Here is a 21,467-nt window from a genome sequence, read left to right as displayed (position 1 = left end):
CAACAAACTTTGACTTTGTTTCTGTTTTGGGATTAGGGTTAATACCTTTCTACAATAATTCACAAGCTTCATTCCTTGATTGGTACTTTTCTTCAAACTTTATTAGTAAACTTATTTATAATACTTTTTCATTGGTGGTGTGTCCTATAAAAAGTTCCATATATCTTTATCAATTGTTTAAGAATATATACATGGTTCAATATTGAGGCAGCTATTTTTTAAATGCTTGAATATTTTTATATATAAAGTTGTGATTTAATTTATCTCCTCTTGATCATCAAATATATTGTGTTTCAGGATAGTTTACCTCTCAGACCTGTGGAAGGGGAAGGTCTTTATGACCAAAGCAGAACTAGAGATCATTACTGATCACAAAATAGAAAATTTCGATTATACCAAACTGAAAAGTTTTTGTACAAACAAAACTAATGCAGACAAGATTAGAAGGGAAGCAATAAACTGGGAAAATATTTTTACAGTCAAAGGTTCTGATGAAGGCCTCATTTCCAAAATATATAGAGAATTAACTCTAATTTATAAAAAATCAAGCCATTCTCCAATTGAAAAATGGTCAAAGGATATGAACAGACAATTCTCAGATGAAGAAATTGAAACTATTTCTAGTCATATGAAAAGATGCTCCAAGTCATTATTAATCAGAGAAATGCAAATTAAGACAACTCTAAGATACCACTACACACCTGTCAGATTGGCTAAGATGACAGGAAAAAATAATGATGATTGTTGGAGGGGATGCGGGAAAACTGGGACATTGATGCATTGTTGGTGGAGTTGTGAACGAATCCAACCATTTTGGAGAGTAGTTTGGAACTATGCTCAAAAAGTTATCAAACTGTGCATACCCTTTGATCCAGCAGTGTTACTACTGGGATTATATCCCAAAGAGATTATAAAGAAGGGAAAGGGACCTGTATGTGCACGAATGTTTGTGGCAGCCCTTTTTGTAGTGGCTAGAAACTGGAAACTGAATGGATGTCCATCAGTTGGAGAATGGCTGAATAAATTGTGGTATATGAATATTATGGAATATTACTGTTCTGTAAGAAATGACCAACAGGATGATTTCAGAAAGGCCTGGAGAGACTTACACGAACTGATGCTGAGTGAAATGAGCAGGACCAGGAGATCATTATATACTTCAACAACAATACTATATGATGACCAGTTCTGATGGACCAGGCCATCCTCAGCAACGAGATCAACCAAATCATTTCCAATGGAGCCGTAATGAACTGAACCAGCTATGCCCAGAAAAAGAACTCTGGGAGATGACTAAAAACCATTACATTGAATTCCCAATCCCTATATTTATGCACACCTGCATTTTTGATTTCCTTCACAAGCTAATTGTACAATATTTCAGAGTCTGATTCTTTTTGTACAGCAAAATAACGTTTTGGTCATGTATACTTATTGTGTATCTAATTTATATTTTAATATATTTAACATCTACTGGTCATCCTGCCATCTAGGGGAGGGGGTGGGGGGGTAAGAGGTGAAAAATTGGAAGAAGAGGTTTGGCAATTGTTAATGCTGTAAAGTTACCCATGCATATATCCTGTAAATAAAAGGCTATTAAATTTAAAAAAACAGATATATTGTGTTTGAGATATAATTTTAAAGTTTTCTGGAGTTTCATTTCATGTAATAAATTTTCATTTTGTAATCCAGAAGTTTGAAGTGTATATTTAGAATCTATACTATATAATTTTATCAATAAAGATGAATGATAAAAAAGAACACATTTTTATTCTATCCTTTAACATAGGTGTTTCTCATAATCTTGAAAATTTTTCTAGAAAAACTTATTTATTCAAAATAGCTCGATTACAAGAAGGAAACCTAAAAAAAAAAAAAAAAAAAGCAGAGTAAGTAAATGTCATCCAATCCAGAGAAACAACCATGGACGCTGAATTTGGATTGAATTTTTTCCACAGTATTTTCACATTTTTGTTTGTTTCTTTGCCTTTTTTTTCATGGTTTTTTTCCCTCTGTGTGATTTTTCCTGTACAGTGTTAGAAATATAAAACTATATTTGGAAGTATTATACATGTAAACAAAAAAGAAAGAAAGAAAAAAGGAGTTGGCTAAGCACTTTTCCCATGTGGCATATTCTACTAAGCAAAAATAAATGGATGGCAGTGATTGCTGAAAAAAAATTTTTTAATAAAATTACTGTAAACATGAAAAAATTTACAATATATAATACAGATGGGTTTTGCTTATATTGACTACAGATTTAGATAAAGATATTTTATAATTAAATATTTCTTTCCAAAGGTGAGAAATACAAAATCAGAATCATACAGGTTATCCAGTAAAAAAACTATACAATTCACTGGCTGTTTAGGAAGATTTATATACAGCAGAAGATCAGGATAAGACACTGTAAGACCTCAAATAGGTTGACATGGGATTTGAGAAATGGGGTGCTTGTTCTTCCTCAGTCCAGGTGCCCCTTTCCTACATACTCTTTGGAAATGGGAAATTCTTGGGAGAGAAGCTTAAGTTCTTAAGTTAGCTTAAACTAGATGGAAGGGAATGAGTGGGAATCAGAGGGAAAAAAGGTATGTACTTGGTAAAATGAATGTAAAGAGTGGTCCCTCTTATAAAGAGGCAAAGCAAAGATTTCTGAGCTGCCAGAATAATGGAAGGGTTCCCCCATCCTTCCTGGTCTTCCTAGCTTTCCTCCTGTGTCTGGATGCCTGGCTTGGAATTCCCTATTTGTTACTACGGTTTCCTCATGTCTCTTATGGACCCGGAGGGGGATTTTACTTGACTTTTCCTGATCTTCATTCATTTCTGGACATTTCCTGTGTCTCCCGCAGGATCTGGTCAGCCTACAGCATAACCGGCAGCAGATGATGCAATAGCAGCAGCAGCTGAACATCTGGGACCAGCTGGACCGGCAGCAGCTGCATGTCAGGAGGGACACCAGCCCATCCCAGGGCTTAAGGGAGCGCATCCACAAGGGCAAGAAGTCCCAGGTTTTCAGCGTGTCAGGGAGAACTTGAGGGCAGCGGGCTTGGAGGACACAAATCACCAGGATCACCAGCAACAGAAATAGGATGGGGCCCCCTACACCCACCAGCACAGTCCAACCTGCCAGGGAAAGCCCAAGCACTGTCCCTGGGGCTAGGAAAAAGCAGATGATCAGGTAGAAGACGGCGAACCAACGGTAGGTGGCTGTGATATTCCCCAGGCCCCTGGCAAAACGGATCGGCAGGCGCGTGACCGGGACTGGGTACCACAAAAGAACTCCAGACAAGTTGAAGAAGAAATGGCACAGGGCAATCTGAAATCAAACGGAGTAAACACGATGTAGTCTCATGGAGACACAGTGGGAGCCAATCGGGGAGAAGGAAGGGAAATCAGGAGGCAGGTGGTGGGGAGAAGGGATGGGAAAGATAAAGAGGCGCCACAGAAATCATCCATGAATATTGTCACTGTGGGCTCATCCATTTAAGAGCCAGGAGGGAGAGCAGCAGTCAGCTGGGCCAGTCTATTCAGTTTTGCAAGAATATGACTGCATGTTATGGGGTCTGTGACCCAGAGAGCATCAAACCCTAAGCCAAGGAGACTTGAGGTGTAAGTCCCTTTCAGTCTCACTTTGCTCATTCAAAGCCAGCAATGGAGCCTTCATTCCCTGGGTTACTCTGGACATCCAATGAGATCGTGGTGTAAAGAGCTTTGGAACCTTTCATGCATCGTACAGATAAGAGTCCTATTGTGGTCTTGTGGAAAGAGCAAGTCTGAAGATCTAGCTACAATCTAAGTCAACAGGCATTGATTAAGTGCCTCTTGGATGCAAAACTCCTTGTAAAGAAAAGAGTCCTGCCCCAAATCAACTTACATTCTACTCTTGGAAGTCCTACATACATGACATTGACCTTCAGCAAAACCCTTGTGCTATCTACAAAAGGAGAACCAGATGACCTCAAAGATCCTTCCAACCTTTAAAACCTCTGAAAATGGGCCTTTTGCAAAGGGCCATGCAGCAGGGACCAAAATGCAAGGAAGAGCTTGAGTCCCAGCTTACAAATCAAACCAAGATGACAATTTAAGCCACTTTTGCCGAGTTCCAAGAGAATGCTTTCAAAAACAATTCAGATAATTAACACATTGCTCTAAATCAAATTAACTACCACTGAGTTAAAAAGCAATGAATTTAATAAAAAAAATTTGCATTCTAGAACCAATGAGACTTTTATTCTAATTATTTTCAAAATCAGCTTTGGAATTCATTCTTTTACAAAACGAAGTCTTACGATGCTTTGACTCCACTCTTCCCCCTACCCTCCCCCCACTTCTTTGTTACCTTTCTCCTACCCAGACATCCCCTGGCCTGTCTGCACAGCAGCAGGTACCGCTAGCCTCCCTTGCCAGGAGAGAAGGGGAGACAGCTACTTGGTGAGGCAATATTCACCCTGGAGAATGCTAAGGGCACCTCCATCCTGCCATGTATGGGCTGCAAAGCTCCACCTTGACCCCTCTCTCCCACTGGTTTTCATGGCATCACTCCGTGAGTCCTTCTGCAGGATCTCTTGTGTTGATCCTCTCCTATCTATTCCCAATGACATCACCAGATTTTCATTTTTCAGGACCTGCAAAATAATGCTGCCTTTCCTCTGGTAAATACAATTTGGGTGACAGTGGAAAAAATCACTTAATCTCAAATTTTCTTATTTACAAAATGAGGGGAGTTTAGACAGAATCATTTCTGAAAGCTCTTCCATCTCCAGATCTCTGCATCCTCCATCAAATGAATCCTCCACGTACACTTTTCCTGAATCAAACCTGTGCAGTCCTAACTTTAAATCTGATACCTGTTGCCTTCCTGATGTAGGAAGGATAAAACCAAAATCCTTGGTTCAGCTTTTAGGGTCCTCTAGAACCTGATCCTCACCTGCCTTTTAAGCATCACCTCCAGCTGCTTCTAACCATCAAGCATCTAACATCCTCATCATTCATATTATCACATCCCTCCCATCATCACAACTCCAGGTTCACTGGAATCTCCAAAGATGCTCGTTCACTTGCCATATTCCTGGGACCTTGTTCCCCAACTTCCTCCTCTCAGAATGCTTTCCCTCCAGCTTTCTGCCCAAATGGATCCTCAGAAACCCTCAAAGCTTCTCTGTCCCCATGAAATCAAAGGTCACCTCTCCCTCCCCTGCACACAAAGCTTGGATCTATCCCAGTCACCAAGCAAGTAACAGAGCTGAGATTGAAACCCACATCTTCAAAACAAAGTCAGACGTTATTTCCACCTTTTCGGACTCATAGGTGGGCAAAGAGGGGAAGCTATCCATACCATTCTATGTGGGGGACAGGGGACGAATAGGAGATGGGCAATGAAACTTCACCATCCTCATTTGTTTATTAAGATACAAGCTGAAGATCTCTGGTCATCACTTAGGAAATTCAGCTTCTGAGAGCTAGGGGTGGTTCTGTAGACCCCAGGTCACTGTTCGGAGGCAGCTGAGACCTCAGCAGTAACCAGCGTCCCTTTGGGATACAGAGCATCTTTCAAGAAAGACACCGGGGTGCTGATTAGAAGGCTGGAGTAGTAAGGTGAGGAAAGAGCAGAAGGTCCCAACTGGACATACTGACCTGGAGGGAATCTTCCAAAGTGCTTCCAGGGCTGGCCAGCGCAGCCAGGATGGCTGTGGTGGTGGTGCCGATGTTGGAGCCCAGGGTCAGGGGGTATGCTCTCTCCAGGCTGATCACTCCGATGCCTAAGAGGGGGGTAAAAGACACAGGTTCAGTCCTAGTTGGGAATGACTCGGCATAGCAACACCAACTGTACAAATGGAGACATGGGACATGTGAAAGGGGAAATGGGGGAGGAAGGGAGGACTCACCAACCAGAGGAGTGATGGCAGACGTGAACACGGAGCTGCTCTGCACGAGAAACGTAATCCCAGCTCCAACAAGAATGGCGAGGTAGCCCGTCAGCCAGGCAAAAGGAAAAGGAAAATCTGGGGAAAAGGAGAAGAAAAGGCCCCATTAGTCCACTTGTCCTGGCCAGCATTTCATATCTGATGCAACTGATCCTTCTTAAAGGCAGTCCTGAAACAGTTGCCTGAAGATTTGCATTTTCATTTATTTCCTTTTGCTAAAAACTTCTAAATCTTCTAGCAGACCCAGTTCAAAGGGTAACTAAAACGCCATCAGCAGGGGGTCCCTGGGGAAGAGGAGGATGCCTTGGGAGTTCCCAGCCAGCATCCGAAGAACTATTTTCATGCTCTTCTTGAAGAAATCGCATGTTCGTAAAAAGTGCTGAGCTCAGTGCCTAGCACGCTAGAAAAATGCTTCTCTTTCCTCCATAGTCCCCACAGCTGGTTTCCAGATCCATCCAAAAAGCACAGGTCTGTGCCTCAATTGTGTTTCTTAATGAGGGGAGTGGAAGGGAGATTGGAAGAAGTCTTCAGCCTTCATCAGTGTCTTAATTTGTGACAACCTAGCTCGGGAAGGGGTTCAATCAGGACTAATTGTTTTCTGCAGCTAGTAGTTGTTAATTTTTTTTGGGGGGGGGGTTAAGAGAGAAAAAGGAAGGATCTCCACATTTGCCAGAGCTTCTACTGTGGACCAGGTATTATAAGGCCACAGATTTGACAAGAGCCCAATAGTATTTACAATGACCTTATGGATGATTTTTTTTTTTAATTTAGAAATCTGTTTTATCAGATCATGGAATCTCCAAACTTAAACACAGAAAAGTGGAGGATCAGCGAAAGGCCCCAGGAGCAGAGGGGGGGAGGGGGAGTTCTACCTGTATTGAGGGTCTTCTTAATCACTGCAGCAATTTGTCCCTTGAGCATAGAGTTCAGGACCTTGACAATCAGGATCAAACAGGTGCACAGGACCAGCAAGGACAGGGCCAGAAGAATGAGCCCAATGCTCAGATCAGAGAGATTGACATCCACAAATACATGTTTGCCTGTGGGAACAAGAGCAGTCACCTGTCATCTTCTTTCTCTTCCTCTTCATCACTCAACCCAGATACAGAGCATTTTATACAGATCTTACAGAAAGTGGTTGTAATCCAGAGGTTTATACAGTCCCCCCAAAAAGATCTCAGGAGATATTTAAATTGGAATACAAATATTGAGCCCTGGGACCTTGCTTTAGAGCAAGGGCCTCAAACAGATTTTATAAAAAGCCATTTTTGATTCCTAAAAAGGCTTAAAATGTGAGGGTATGAGGGCTAACTGCCAGAGGATTTTCTACTCACATTTTGCAATGTTCTGTTTATATGTTGTGTTTATGAGGGTCCAGGTCGTGTTCCCATTGGTCCAGCAGAAGCTGGAAGAGGTACAATTTTCTGGTGAGGGCATGGTAACGTTGCTTAAAGTCTAGATGACAAAAAGAAAAAAAAAGCTTGTTACTGAAAATGGCATCTTGAAAAATTTGATTTTATTGCACTGAAGACATCCCCCAATGGCCAATGAATCACCACTTTCCCCCTCTTGTCTCCCCCACTTTCCCCATATTCCTTAGAAAAGACCTACAGCCTTTGTGTTTGGTCCATGGACCATGTACTAAACCTTCAAAACCTGAGTTACTTCTGGAGACCAGCTGAGCTGCCCTCAGACTGAGCACTGTTACCCTGGGATGGGGACCTGAGCATCAATTGCTTTAGCTCTGTCTTAGAGTAGCATTCTGCCCCATAAAGTCTGAGGTAGAGCTAAGGCAGAGTGACTAGAGCTTTGCTAAAGGGCACTAAATTTATACAAAACCAATAGCACTTGTACTCCCTCAATATCATAGGGGAAATCAAGGATTCGCACTCCTCCACCTATTTCCTTTGAATAATTTTCTGATACTTACCACATATTTTAATGTTTTACACCAAGTCTTTATCAAGCTCTTGTTTTGGGCTGCCTCATTTCCTGTAGCAATTTCATTTATGACTTTTTTATCCAGCTGGAAAAGCAACAGACATGAGGAAAAGAGTTAGCCTGTTCCTCAGCTATGATTTGTGATGGAAAAGTTAATTATCCTCCTAGGGGCTCCAGTGTACAGAAGAGAAAAACAGGATATGTGTAAAAGGGAGACACAGATTGGTCCCATTTCCGCGAGGAACTCACTTCCACTTGTACATCTCAGCTTGACCAGCATCAGACCAGATAGACCCTTTTGCCCTATTCTAGGGGACCCAGTACCACCAGCTCCTTGAAGCCTTGAAGGCGCTCCCATTTGGTCATCATATCCCCCAGTGCTTGGTCCCTGGTAGCGGATTAATAAATGCTTTTTGGTCAGGAGGTATCCCTTGGGAAATCCACTTTGGTTAGAAGAACAGCAAAACATACAAAGAATCAAAATGATTCCGCGAGAGACAGGCATATCACACTGATCGAAAGGGTAAAGATAACACATTGTCCAACATAACAGTCATCGGGCCCCAAATGGCAGAATTGGGTGCTGAAGAACACAACTACCAACTTGGAGGGCCAAGCAAGCTCCTTAGCTCCTTACACTCCCTCAAATAAAATGGGGGAGTCGCAGCAAGGAAAGGAATGTCTGACTAGCACTTCAGATTGGGGGAAGAACCTTAGAGCTCTGCTTCCAAGAGAATCCAGTCCACCACTGGTACCATTTCAGCCTCAATTTAAAATCAGAGGGAGTCTTGATGCCCACCTGGACAATAAGTTTCGTGAAGGGATTGGTGATGACTTTCAGGAGATCAGGGGCATTTTCCCCACTCTTGATATTAAAGGTTTTCACGATGGCATCGGTGAGATGGTAGAGGTAGCCTGTGATCACCTCCATGGGCAGCAACACCAGCACTGACAACCAGTTAAAGAAGTCATGGACAGTCGCTCCAGCAAAAGCTCTAAAGCAGGAAGAAAACCAAAAACAATTTGATGATATTGTCTTCTCACTCTCATTAAGAGCCTACTATGTGCACAATGAGAAAGCATGGTGTGAACATAATGAGAAAGACATGCTTGAAAGTTGGGAAGAGCTGTTTCAGGTCTCCTAGTGATAGGTCCATGAGCAAGTCACTTAATACTTTCCCATCCCACTTGTAGAGTTGCCCAAACAGCTTCAACTCTGGCAGATTCCCACAGTGGTAATTTCCCCACCATATGGGGGAGGAGGAGTGGAAAAAATAGACTTTGGTCTGTACTCAGAGATTCACCACTTCATTGTCTGGCCATGGACAGCATTTTTTCATCACGAGTCCTCTGGAACTGTCCAAAGGGGACATTGCCTTAAATCATTGTACTGATCACACTAGGAAAGTCTTTCACGGTTAATTATCCTTATGGCATTGCTGTTACTGTACACAATGATCTCCCAGTTCTTAGTTCACTTTGGATGAATTCATGAAGGCCTTGCCATAAGTTTTTTCACACTGAAACTACCCCCCGTCCTTTCTTATAGCATAATAGTATTCCATCAAACAGTGTCTGAGGCCAGATTTTAACTATTCTTCCTAATCCTAGCATTGTAGTATTGCAGCAACATGAAATCATTATCAGTTTAAGATTATTTAAAACTCTGCTGAGTTATTTGAACTGCTCTGAGTACGTAGTTAATCTACCCTCTAAAAGAACCATTGGAAGAGCTAAATCAGTATCTAGAGCAGAACAAAGATCCTCAACTTCATTAAATATAGTTACTGTAGTGATGGAAAAAAATATGACTAGCAAACAAGTAAGAAAGCTCCTACCTTCGGAACTCATTTCTGTCTCCGGCCTGCATGAGGGCCACGATAGTATTGGTCACTGATGTCCCAATATTGGCTCCCATGATAATGGGAATGGCTGCCTTTACTGTCAACACTGTCAAAGGAAAAAGGGAAATGAAAAAGTTAGGGAAATTCACAGGAAAAAAGCTTCAACAAGCTAAGGAATCAGCTTACTAATAAGTAAGGAAACTATGAAGTCCAGCCATGACCAAGAAGAGGAATTCTTTCTACAAGGTTTCCAGTCAGTCATCCAACCTTTGCCAGAAGATCTGTGTGGTGAAGAATCAAGTCACTACAGCTGCAACCAAGTGTGCACAACTCTAAGTGGGGCAGGGCAACTGGAGCTTTCCCCATAGCAAGAAAGCTAGACCACTGGCAGCAATGTTTGGATATGTGGGCATTGCTCTGCTGGTAGCTGTAGCAACAGCTCCATATCAAGTTTGGAAGGATGGAAAATCAGGGAGATGATAACTCCAGGGCACATAGGGAACAATTTCACGATTCTAAAATTTGGAATGAAGTTCTTTCAAAAGATCCAGGTTGGCACAGGCACTGGGGCATTGGGGAGAGGGAAACCTGCTGACTCACATGAAGAGGATACCAGGCTGACAACGATGGACGTAGATGTGCTGGAACTCTGCACCAGGACTGTCACCAGCACGCCAATCATCAAGCCAGCCACAGGGTTGTTCAACACTGAACCATCATGGAAAATCTTCCCAGCCATTTTTCCTGCAAAGATAATGGAAAATTTAAAATTATAAATGGTCATTGTGGGACTGCTGGGCAACACACCAAAGGTAGAGGCCGCTGTGTGGGAAGGAGGAGTCAAGAACAGTCATTGGCTGCTAAAGAAGGCAATGTGGTAGAGGGCAGTGAGGGCTGAATTTTCTTGACCCATAAATGATCTATAAATGCTTATTCCCCTTCCCGATATGGCTTATTTAAACCATATGCATTAAAAGATCTGAAGTCCTTTGGGGGGGGTGGGAATGTTATTACCTCCCAGTAAATTTCCTGAGATTAGAAATGGGTCTTGCATTTCCCTTATATGCTCCCCTTCCCACCCCAGAACATAGAAGTAATACTGCCTACCCATGGAATAGAGAACAAAGTCAATTGTTTAGATGGTTGGATTGAAAAAAAAAACACAAATTGCACATCGACCCATTAATGTCAACAATTTAGAGAACATACTAAGCCAAGTTGAAGATTACACACTTACACACACACACACACACACACACACACACACACACACCAGGGTTTTTTCATTCAAACAAGCACCTTTTGCTTTTAGATTGAATGGCAAGAATCTGTGAAGAGAATATAGGGAAGAGTAGGATAAGGAAGGTCCAAGGCAGGCCAATTTGGACAAAAATGGCCTCCTTTTTTCTCTTTGTTTTCCTGGTGCAAATTTGATTCGCCCTTTACCCACGTGAAACCACTTATGTTGCCAACACAACATCTAACATCCACATATGCATCTAATACAGATGCTAGTCTCTGAAACCAAAGTTTCAGACATCAACAGAGGGATACAGAGGGTCTCCCTCAACACAAAACTTTAATCTGATGACCCAAGGTTCTTATGTATCATCAGATAAATTTTTTGATCCGTAATCCTTAAAGTGTCTTTCTTCCAAAGACTAGAGTGAAAATAGGGAAGAGAGAAGGGGAGAAAGAATGGAAGAGCATGCATGTCTCTGGAATGGATGAAAAGATAAGACATCTTGGCTAGGAATAGTTTAAGAAAGGGGAGATTACTTGGGTTGAGTTGGCCAGTTGGTTGGCTATATGCTGAACCAAAATCAACTCGAAAGCCACAAAACCCATCCAGAAACTTTTGATCCGTTCTGATATTGCTTCTCATACCTCCAACCAGCTGGAAAGCGCTGCCGAGAACATCCAAGGAACATACAAAGAAGTAGAGAAATCCCAGGAGGAGGATCCCTTTTCCGAATCCTCTGAAGACAGCAATGATTTTCCCTGTGGTGTCTCTCTCTGCAAAAACAAAGAGCAAGTGAATAAGTCTTTATTAAACATCTTCTATGTGCCAGCCCCTGTGCTAAGGGCTAGACAAATATTGCTTTAGTTATTATATGCATGTATGTCTAGCTTGCTCTTGTGCAGGTGCACACACACACACAGAGGATCTGGCATTTTCTGGAAGCGTGTCCCATCTCTCTTACCAGGAGAAGGCAGGCTGGGATTTTGCTTTTGTAAGGAAGCTTTTGGCCCCCAAATGTTCCCAATGACGCTAGCCAGCCCTGGGAGGTTCAGCCCTTAGCTGCTGTTAGTCCTGCCCCAGCTCTTCTCTATAGCCCAACAATACCTGCCTCATCTTCCTGAGTTCAAATCGGATTTCAGAGGCTTACTAGTTGTATGACCCTGGGCAAGTCAATTCTTCCTTACCTCATTTCCTTATCTATAAACAGGGTCACTACAGAAGAAAATGGCAAAGCATTCTAGTCTTTCTGAGGGGAAAACTCCAGAGAGAACTGAATAACAAGAAAAGGGGAGCTGGCGTTACCTGACCACTTGATCCCCGAGTCCCTAAAGTCGGGAACATTCTGCAGCTCTTCCTCCACCACTGGCTCTTCTGTCACTGGGTCTGCAGGCTCTGGCCATTCCATCAATGTAATTTCACAATAAGATGACAGACGTTCTTTCTTACTTATAGGAGAATGGACATTATCTGCCAAAGAAAGTAAAAAACCATCAGGAATAAGATTCATTTCCCCAGGGGAGGAGTGGAAGATGGCAATGTCATGAGAGAACAGTACTTACTGCTGGGGCTTCCTCTATCTTCCTGTATCTTTTCCAGATATAGTGAATCTTCAGTGCTCTTCTTAGGAGCAGAGGGGGAGTTTTCCAACTGAGATAGAGGTGGAGTTGCCATGGTCTGAATTAATGAAATTCCAAAAAAAAAAAATGCATCAACTAGATTTTACATCATCATGGAACGCGGGACAATTAGTCACACAACAATAGCACCAACAAAACAAAACTATAAGTTCTAGAACTCATTAAAAACAAACAAACAAAGGGTGAACTCATGGGGCCATTTTGTAAATTTCGAACTTTTATTTTCATCCACACATCTGGCTTGTTATTAAATCATATCCCTTCTCCCCCGATTCATTCTTTCTCTCTGGCCCCAACTTCATAATAAATCACTAATCCTGGTCTTAGTCATTTCACTCCTGGATTTCTCTACCCTTCCTCATTAATCTCTAAATTGTAGGTGTTTCATTCAAGTATCATTTGACAGAAGAGGGAACTGAGGCTGCTCAAGGAGGAGTCCCAATGTCTAGCAGATGCTAAATAGCAGATCTTCTGCCTCCAGGGCCAAGCCCATTCCTACTCCTAACTTCTGCTCCCTCTGGTCATCCTTACCATCAACACTGCCTTAAAATTTTGGATTACTTTCTCTGTTGGCATAAATTAGCCTGCTGCCCTCACCTCCAGAAGCCTGGAGCTTCTGTAACCTTAGACATCCAAGGGGGATCAACCCTTCCCATGTGCATATTGCCCTACAAAATCTGCCTCCCCACAAGCCTGACTCCTGGCCCCCATCATTACCCCCATAGCTACTGAAAAGTGACAGCTCTATGACTCTCCATTTTTTTTCCCACAGAGGCAATTGGGACTAAGCCTGGGGTCACACAGATAGGAAGTATTAAGTGTCAGAGGTCAGATTTGAACACAGGTGATCTTGATTTCAGGGCTGGTGCTCTATCCACTGAGCCTCCTGGCTGCCATTCTTCCATTCTTCAATTAAGGAAAAAAAACCCTCCTTCCAGTGAGAGCCAGCGGACATCCATCCCTTCCCCAAAAGCACTCTGAGCCCTCCTCAGGATAACCTTTTGAAATCCTTGTGGAACGGTGGTGTGGGCACAGTCTGCCTAATAGACTGCAGAGAGAATTATTTGGGTGTCTAATAACCTGTACTTCTTTAATCTCATAATCTAAGAATCAAAGCTGAAATTTACTCATTAGTGAAACCTAAGTAGTGAAAACTGATTAGTGAAAACCCCAATTGCCTCAGGGGAAAAAGAAAAGAAAAGAAAAGAAAGAAAGAAAAAGAAAAAAGAAATCTAGTGATTAAAAATAGGCAGGTGACACAGTGGATTGAATGCTAGGCCTGGAGTTAGAAAGCCAACTTCCTGAATTCTAATGTAGCTCAGACACTAGCTTTGTGACCCTGGGCAAGTCACTTAATCCTGTTTGCCTCAGTTTCTTCATTGGTAAATTGAGCTGGAAAGGGAAATACCCCACCCTGCAGTATTGTTCTACAAAACCCACAAATGGGGTGAAAGAAGGGTCAGATATGACAGAAAACGACTGGGCTCAAATTTTTTAAACCTTCCTTTGTGCTCCCCAGAAATGCGAGAAGGATACCTCCTACCTCCTCGGCCTGCAGGATCTTTCCAAGAGATAGAGCTTAATAGAGAAGAAAAAAAGAAGAAACTTTGGGATGACTGTTAAAGAAAGAAAAGCTTTGTCCTACACCCCCAGGTCTCCCGTAGCAATCGCTCCTTTCCTTTCTGCTGCCAAAGGCCAGCAGGTATGGCCGAGGCTGGCCGGGGTCAGCGGAAGGAGGGCGCCAAATCCGGCCCAGGCCGTGCAGCCCAAGCTTACCTGCGGGCGGCGAGATCTCTGTCCACGGTGCTTAAAGCGGTCCCGATGTGCGCTGGGAAGGGAGCGGGCTTCGCGGGCTGGACGGCGCAGGGAAGGGACGGGCGGGCAGCGGGGGCCGGCAGCCCAGGGAAGGGGCCCACGGGCTCTCACGCTCTCGTTCTCGGACACCAGGGTCCCTTCTCTTTCCAATCCTTAGCCCGACCAGAGGAGCCGTGAGCCCGATTCAGGCCACTGAGAGCTGTGGAGCCCTCGGTGCGCTTTGGGGCCTTCCGAATCTCCACGGAGGCCCAGGAACGTTCCTTGGGAAGAAGGGAAGGCGACTCCAAGGGAGCTTTTTCTGTTCTGGCTTAATCCACTTGGAGGGACACTTTTTATAACCCGATTCGAAAAGGAATGGGTGGGAGGGCTGGCTAATTAGGGCCCTCTGGACAAAAGCCAAGACTGTTTTCCGCCTCAGGCTCCGTGTTCTCACCTCTTAGAACCTCAGACCAACAATCAAGTACTTTGCCAAGTGAACGTTTTCCTCAGGTTCTGATTCATTTTGCAGAAATAAATACAAACTAGAGAGAAGCAGATGGTGGGGGGGGAGGAGTAGATTAAAAAGGTTATTTGTAATGAGGATCCATTGGTCTTTATCCAATGAATCAATTCAAGACTTTTGGCTGATTACTTGCTTCTCCCTTCACTTTAGTATCTTTTTAACTGAGGGTACATCATTGAACTTCCTAGTAGCCTAGACCATTCTCTAACTATCCAAGCTGAGGAGGTGTCAACTAGCATTGACTGACAAGTCCTTCATCCTCAATTCCCTATATTGATGAGTTCACAGGTCTAGTCCTCAAATAGCCTTCTGAACAACCAAAACAAAAACACATTAGTAAAAGAAATGCTGGACCTAGATAGCCAACTACATCAGATTGCTTGTCATCTTGGGGGAGGGGGGAGAGGGAGAAAAATGTGTAGCTCAAAATTTTATAAAAATGAATGTTGAAATTTATCTTTACATGTCATTGGAAAAAAAACTAATATTGAGGAGCGAATTTTATTTGAATCTCGTTCTATTGGAAGACTTGATTTCTAGTAATTATCTAGTACTTGTCTTAACATTTCAACAACAATTTCAGAGAGAAATTGAGAGGGAGGAAGGATGAGTGAGTATATGAGGTGAAGTGTCAACAACCAACGAATCAATCAACAACCTTTCCTTTAAACACCATCCTTTTCAGATGGGAAACCATTTTCCCCCATTTATCAGTCAATTATCATTCTTTCAGCACTGTGTGTTAACTAAGTTAACAAAGGACTATCGATGTGCTGTTTTTTATTCTTGTACATCATCGCTAAAGTTCTTCAAAGCTCTGCTCAAAAATGCCCTTTTACTTGAAGCTTTTCTTGAACTTTTTTTCTGTCTCTCTCTTTCTCTCTCTGTATCTGTGTCTCTCTCTATCCCCTTCCTCCATGTCTACCTGTCCCAGACATGAATCTCTAACAAGGTACAAATACTGTTATTAGGAAAATCTAGGTGGTGCACCGCATATAATGTAGACTTGGAATGAGGAAGACTTAATTTCCTGAGTTCAAATCTAATCTCAGACACAAAATAGCTTAGGATCCTGATTTCCTCGGTTCCTTATCTATAAAATGAGCTGGAGGACGAAATGGCAAACCATTCTAGGATCTTTTTCAAGAAAACCTCAGATGGAGTTATGAAGAGTTGGGCATGACTGTACAGACAACAATATTATTGGCAGAGTAAAAGTGGGCAAAAACCAGGAAATATGAATTTGGGGCTCCCTGTGGAATAGTAGAATGAACACTGGATCTAAAGTTAGAGCACTTGGTCCTAACTTTCTCTGTGACTTTGGAAAACAGTTACAGCTAACAGGTATACAGCATTTACTATGTTCCAGACACTGTGATAAGCACTTTACAAACATTATCTCATTTGATTCTTACAAAACCCCTGGGAAGTGGATGCTATTAGTATGATCCTCATTTTACTTACAAGGAAACTGAGACTAAGAGATTTGCCCAGCTTTACACAACTAAAAAATGTCTTAGGTGGGATTTGGATTCCAAGCATGATGCCTTATCCATTACATCACCTAGCTGTCAAATTAGAAGAAGTTACTTAATCCCTGAGTCTCAGTTTCCTAATAGGTAAAAAGGAAGAATTTGAACTAGAGGATTTCTGATGTCACTAATGGCTCTCCATCAGTTATGTGACATTGTGACCATATCTGCCACCTATGAAATGCCTTTTTCATGCATGCAGAGATTTCCATGCATGACTTCACTGTCTTTATTTGCTTGAGTTGTTCAGGCCCATCTCTCTCCTTTTATTGAAGGTTCAGTAAAATATCAAATGACAAAGTTGAAAAAGGGACACTTATAAATAACTCGAAAATGACTTTCCTTGAAAGGAGTGTCTTTTAAGAGAAGTAGGGATTATGATTTCTTTGGTGTGGGAGTTCTCATTGAGGAATCAATCTAGCTCAGCAACTTCTCTGAAACTTTGGATCTTAGAAACTTAGCTGACTCATCAAGTAATGCAGCCAGCCTAAGTCTGGATCAACACTTGAACTCAGGACTTCCTGGCCAACTCATCGGCTTTTATGTCACCCTGCCTCTCATTTTTATAATAAATTTCGGAAAATAGGGTAAAGTTGTCAGTTCTGCCAAGTTTGCACATGATTATGCAATGTCTATCTTATCGAAGCATTTCTCTCCTTCTGCACCAAGCAGTATGTGTGTTTCCTAAATGTGGAACTGAATTTCCCTCAAAGCATTTTTCATGCATTCTCTGATTTGACTTCATAATGACGCATTGAGGTGGTTACTAAGGGTATAATTATCCCTATTTATAGTTAGGAAAAATGAGACACCTTGTTTCAAGTATACTCCAAACTTTTGGCTCTCATTTTGGGGGTTCTCACCTCCCTGAGATGTCAGGGAGATTATTATTATTATTATAAGCCTCAATTTATGTAGCCCTATAAGATTTCTGAAGCACTTTACAGACATGTATGATCTCATTTGATTCTCACAACAACCTCAAGTAATGGTTGCTCTTGTTATGTCCACTATACAAATGAAGAAACTGAGGCTGAAATAGGTCAAGTGACAAACCCTAGGTTCATATAGCTAAGTAAGTATCTAACACAGGATTTGAACTCAGGAATTCCTGAATCCAAGCCTAGCATTCTTATTCTTCAACGCAGCTCTTCTGTACCTATTGGAAAGACTAGCATTTAGAGGAAAACATAGCCTTTTAATGTACTCTCCTAGAAAACAATAGGATCAGTAAATTTAAGCTATAGAGAGAAACACTTTGGTTTAGTATAAAAATAAATTTTATTTTTCTGGCTGAGGCAATTAGGGTTAAGTAAACTAGATACTCTTTTTCTTATCAATTCCACTGCATTAACACCTTGTTTCAAGTATACTTCTCCAAAATTCTGGCTCTCTACATCTCCCCTTTTCTTTTGTTTTTGAAAATAGGTAGGCACGCCCTCCCTGACATCTCAGGGAGGTGAGAACCCCAAAAATGAGAACCAAAAGTTTGGAGTATACTTGAAACTCAGTGGAGTGATCTAGTTTACATGTACTTAGTATAGTTCTACAAATTCGCACCTTGTTATAGGATTAAACCAATCACACTGAGCTTTAAGTATATTTCTCCAAAGTTCCTGCCCTTTACAAGCTGATAAAAATATTTTTGTAGGACCTATGGGTCCTTTTTCTTTCTTAAAAAATTTCATTCGGGATTCATGCCTAGTAGTGGTATGGTTAGATTAAAGAATATATACATGATTTTATAGCCCTTTGGGCATACTTTATAGTTTTAAAAAGGGAATTCTTGCAGGGACTTATAGTGTTTCTCCCAAGACCTGAAACTCTAAGATTCTAGTAGTGATATAACTCTGCTTTGTCTGATGCCTCACTTATTTACAGTTCTCACAGTAGGTTAGCACATGGTAGGTACTTGATAAATATTAGTTGAATAAATGAAGAAAGGAAGGATCCATCCATACCTTGGATCTCTTCAGATTTAGCACTGGCCCCAACAAAGAAATGAAAGTGTTCTCACAGGTTATATGTTACTTTTAATTACCTCCAATTACCATATGTTACCTTTAATTTACTTCAATTCAACAAAGAGTTACTAAGCACCAACTATGTGCAAAGCCCTCTATTAGACACTGGGAAATGAAAAATGAAAGTAACTGAAAGTAAAATGAAATGAAAGTTAAAAAAAAAAAAAGGCCTTCCCTAAATGTGCTTACATTCTACTGAAATTCTGCTATGAATTTTGACTTAAAAAAAAAAAAACTTTTCTATTCCTTCACTGAAAGTAGGCTCATGTTTCATCACTAATTTTTCTCCAGCGGTTCTTACTCTGGGTCTGTGAATTTTTAAAACAAAATGAATTATTGGATCACTGCCTTTCAATGGAATTGACTTCTTTTGTAATCCTATGTGTTCTTTTTAATATATTTACAAATATTATTCAGAGAAAGAATCCATAGATTGTCCAAAAGGTCCATAAAACACAAAAAGATTAAGAATGGCTACTCTAAGTGGAAGCGAGGTGGCAAAGTACAGTCAAGAGGACATGAGTTCAAATCTTATCTCAGATAATTCCTAGAATGCTAAAGGGAAAAAAAGGAGAGATAGAAGAGGAAACTAAGTAGGTGTCCGAGAAGTAGGACAGGGGCCATGCTGAGGAAGGCAAGGGCAATTCACTTGCCCCTTATTGCCCCCCAAAACAAACAAAGAAGAATCACAATTCTAGGTAGAATATTGTTGGAAAAAGACACTAGATTAGAAGGCAGAACAGAATTCCAATTTTAGCTCTACTACACACCATGGGACCTCATGCATTTTTTTCATCTGTGGAACTCAAGTTTTTTCATCTATAAAATCAGAGGACTGGACAAGATCTATGAAGCCCCTCCCTCCCTTCCTTCCTTTCCTTCCTTCCTTCCATCCATGTCTCTCTCTTTTTTTCTTTCTTTTAGGAGTAGACTGGATCATCTGTAAAGCTCCTTCCTTCTTCTGTCTCGGTCTCTCCCTTTTTTTCTTTCTTCTTTTTTTCTCTCAACATAATTCATAAAACAATGTGTATTAAAATAAATAAACTTTAAAAAGTAAAGATATGTCAGAGTTTAATCACTCCAGCTTTGGCTATCTGTTGACTGAAATGGAGATGTTTGAATTCCTGTGTTCATCTATAATAAAGAATAAGTCCTGATCAAAATAGTAAGTGAAAAAAAAAAAAAAGGAAGACCCTATATCATCTCTGAAGTTCCTTTCTTCTTTTTTCTTTTCCTGTCTTCCTTCCTCCATACCAGTGAGTTGTCCTATCTCATTCATATTGGAAGTGTAACAGCCACTCACTGTTCACCTGAGCCTGTTGGCCCTCCTTAAGCAGCTTGATGGTTTCCCACTTCTGGAGGCTCATCCTATTGATGCCAGACTTAATGGAGACACCTGAGGGGCTCATTAGCTTTGTAACACCTTAGAACTTCAGGGCTCCAAGCATTCACCAGCCTCAGCTCCCTAGGAGCAAGGATTACACAAGTCAACCAATAAATACAGCCAGTTCCTCTACCCTCTAACAATCTAGGAGCGCTATTCCTTGTGAGAAGAGCTTGATAATTCTCTCACTTCAACTCCTTTTTGGATCTAAATATGTTTTACTCGCCTCTTTCTTGATCTCATGACATTATTTTTCATACTAAGGAAGAGAACTTCCGATTTCCTTTAAATGTCAATGTCTGTGCACCTTTAAAACTACATAAAAGTCACAGCAACAAAATGGGTGTTTTATATTGTTTATCCCACAATTTAATTGGGAGTTTTCTTCAAACTTTATTAGTAAAATTGTTTATAATATTTTTTCATTGGTGGTCTGTACTATAAAAGTTTCCAAATATGTTTATCAGTTGTTTAAGAATATATACATGGTGCAATATTGAGGTAGCTATTTTCTTTGATGCTTGAATAATTCGTATATTTATCTCCTTTTGACCATAAGATATTTTAAAGTTTTCTGGAGTTTCATTTCATGTAATAAGTTTTCGTAACATAGATTATTTTTGTAATCCAGAACCTTGAAATGTATATTTAAAATATGGACTTTGTAATTTTATCAATAAAGATGATCGATTTTAAAAACACACACACACACATTTTACTCTATCCTACAACACAGGTTTTTCATATCTTTATGAAAAAGGATCCTTAAAAAATTATTTCTAGAAAAACTTATTTATTCAAAATGTTTCAATTACAAGAAGAAGGCCTTTAAAAAAAAGTAGTAAGTAAATGCCATCCATATCCAGAGAAACAACCATGGATACTAAATGTGAATAGAAGCATAGTATTTCCACATTTTTGTTTATCTCTTTACCTTTTTTTTAATTTTTTTTTCTGTGTCTGAGTTTTATTGTATAATGTTAGAAATCTGGAAATATATTTGGAAGTCTTATACATGTAAATAAAAAAGAAAGAAAAAAGGAGTTGGTTAAGGACTTTCCCTAAGTGGCACATTCTACTAAGCAAAAAGAATGAATGGCAGTGATGGTGAAATTTTTTTTTAATAAAACTACCATAAACATGAAAAAGTTTACAACATATAATACAGATGCACTTGCTTATGTTGACTATAGATTTAGATAAAGATATTTTATAATTAAATATTTCTTTCCAAAGGTAAGCAATATAAAACTAGAATCATACAGGTTATTTATTATCCAATGAAAAACTCTACAATTTACTGACTATGCATCTGTTTAGGAAGAGTTATATACAGTGAAAGATAGGATAAGGCGCTGTATGACTTCAAATGGGGTGACATGGGATTTGAGGAACCGGCTGCTTGTTTTCCTCAGTCCAGGTGCCCTTTTCCTACATATTCTTTGGAAATGGGAAATTGTTGGGAGAGACCAGTTAGCTGGAATTAGATGGGAGGGAATGGGTGGAAATCAGAGGGAAGAAAGGTATGTACTTGGTAAAATGAATATAATGAGTGGTCTGCCTTATAAAGAGGCAAAGCCAAGGCTTCTAAGCTGCCAGAATAATGCAAGGGCTCCCCCAT

At 40.8% G+C, this 21,467-nt stretch overlaps 1 pseudogene; it reads right to left on the bottom strand.

The window, feature by feature from the left end:
* Positions 1-2,538: 2,538 nt before the first annotated feature.
* LOC116419931 lies at positions 2,539-19,829 on the bottom strand (annotated as a pseudogene).
* Between the last annotated feature and the right edge of the window lie 1,638 nt (positions 19,830-21,467).

Source organism: Sarcophilus harrisii, chromosome 6, assembly GCF_902635505.1.
Source record: "Sarcophilus harrisii chromosome 6, mSarHar1.11, whole genome shotgun sequence".
Classification (NCBI taxonomy): Eukaryota; Metazoa; Chordata; class Mammalia; order Dasyuromorphia; family Dasyuridae; genus Sarcophilus; species Sarcophilus harrisii.
Note: the sequence above shows the minus strand (reverse complement) of the source record. Positions and strands in the feature narration are given on the sequence as shown.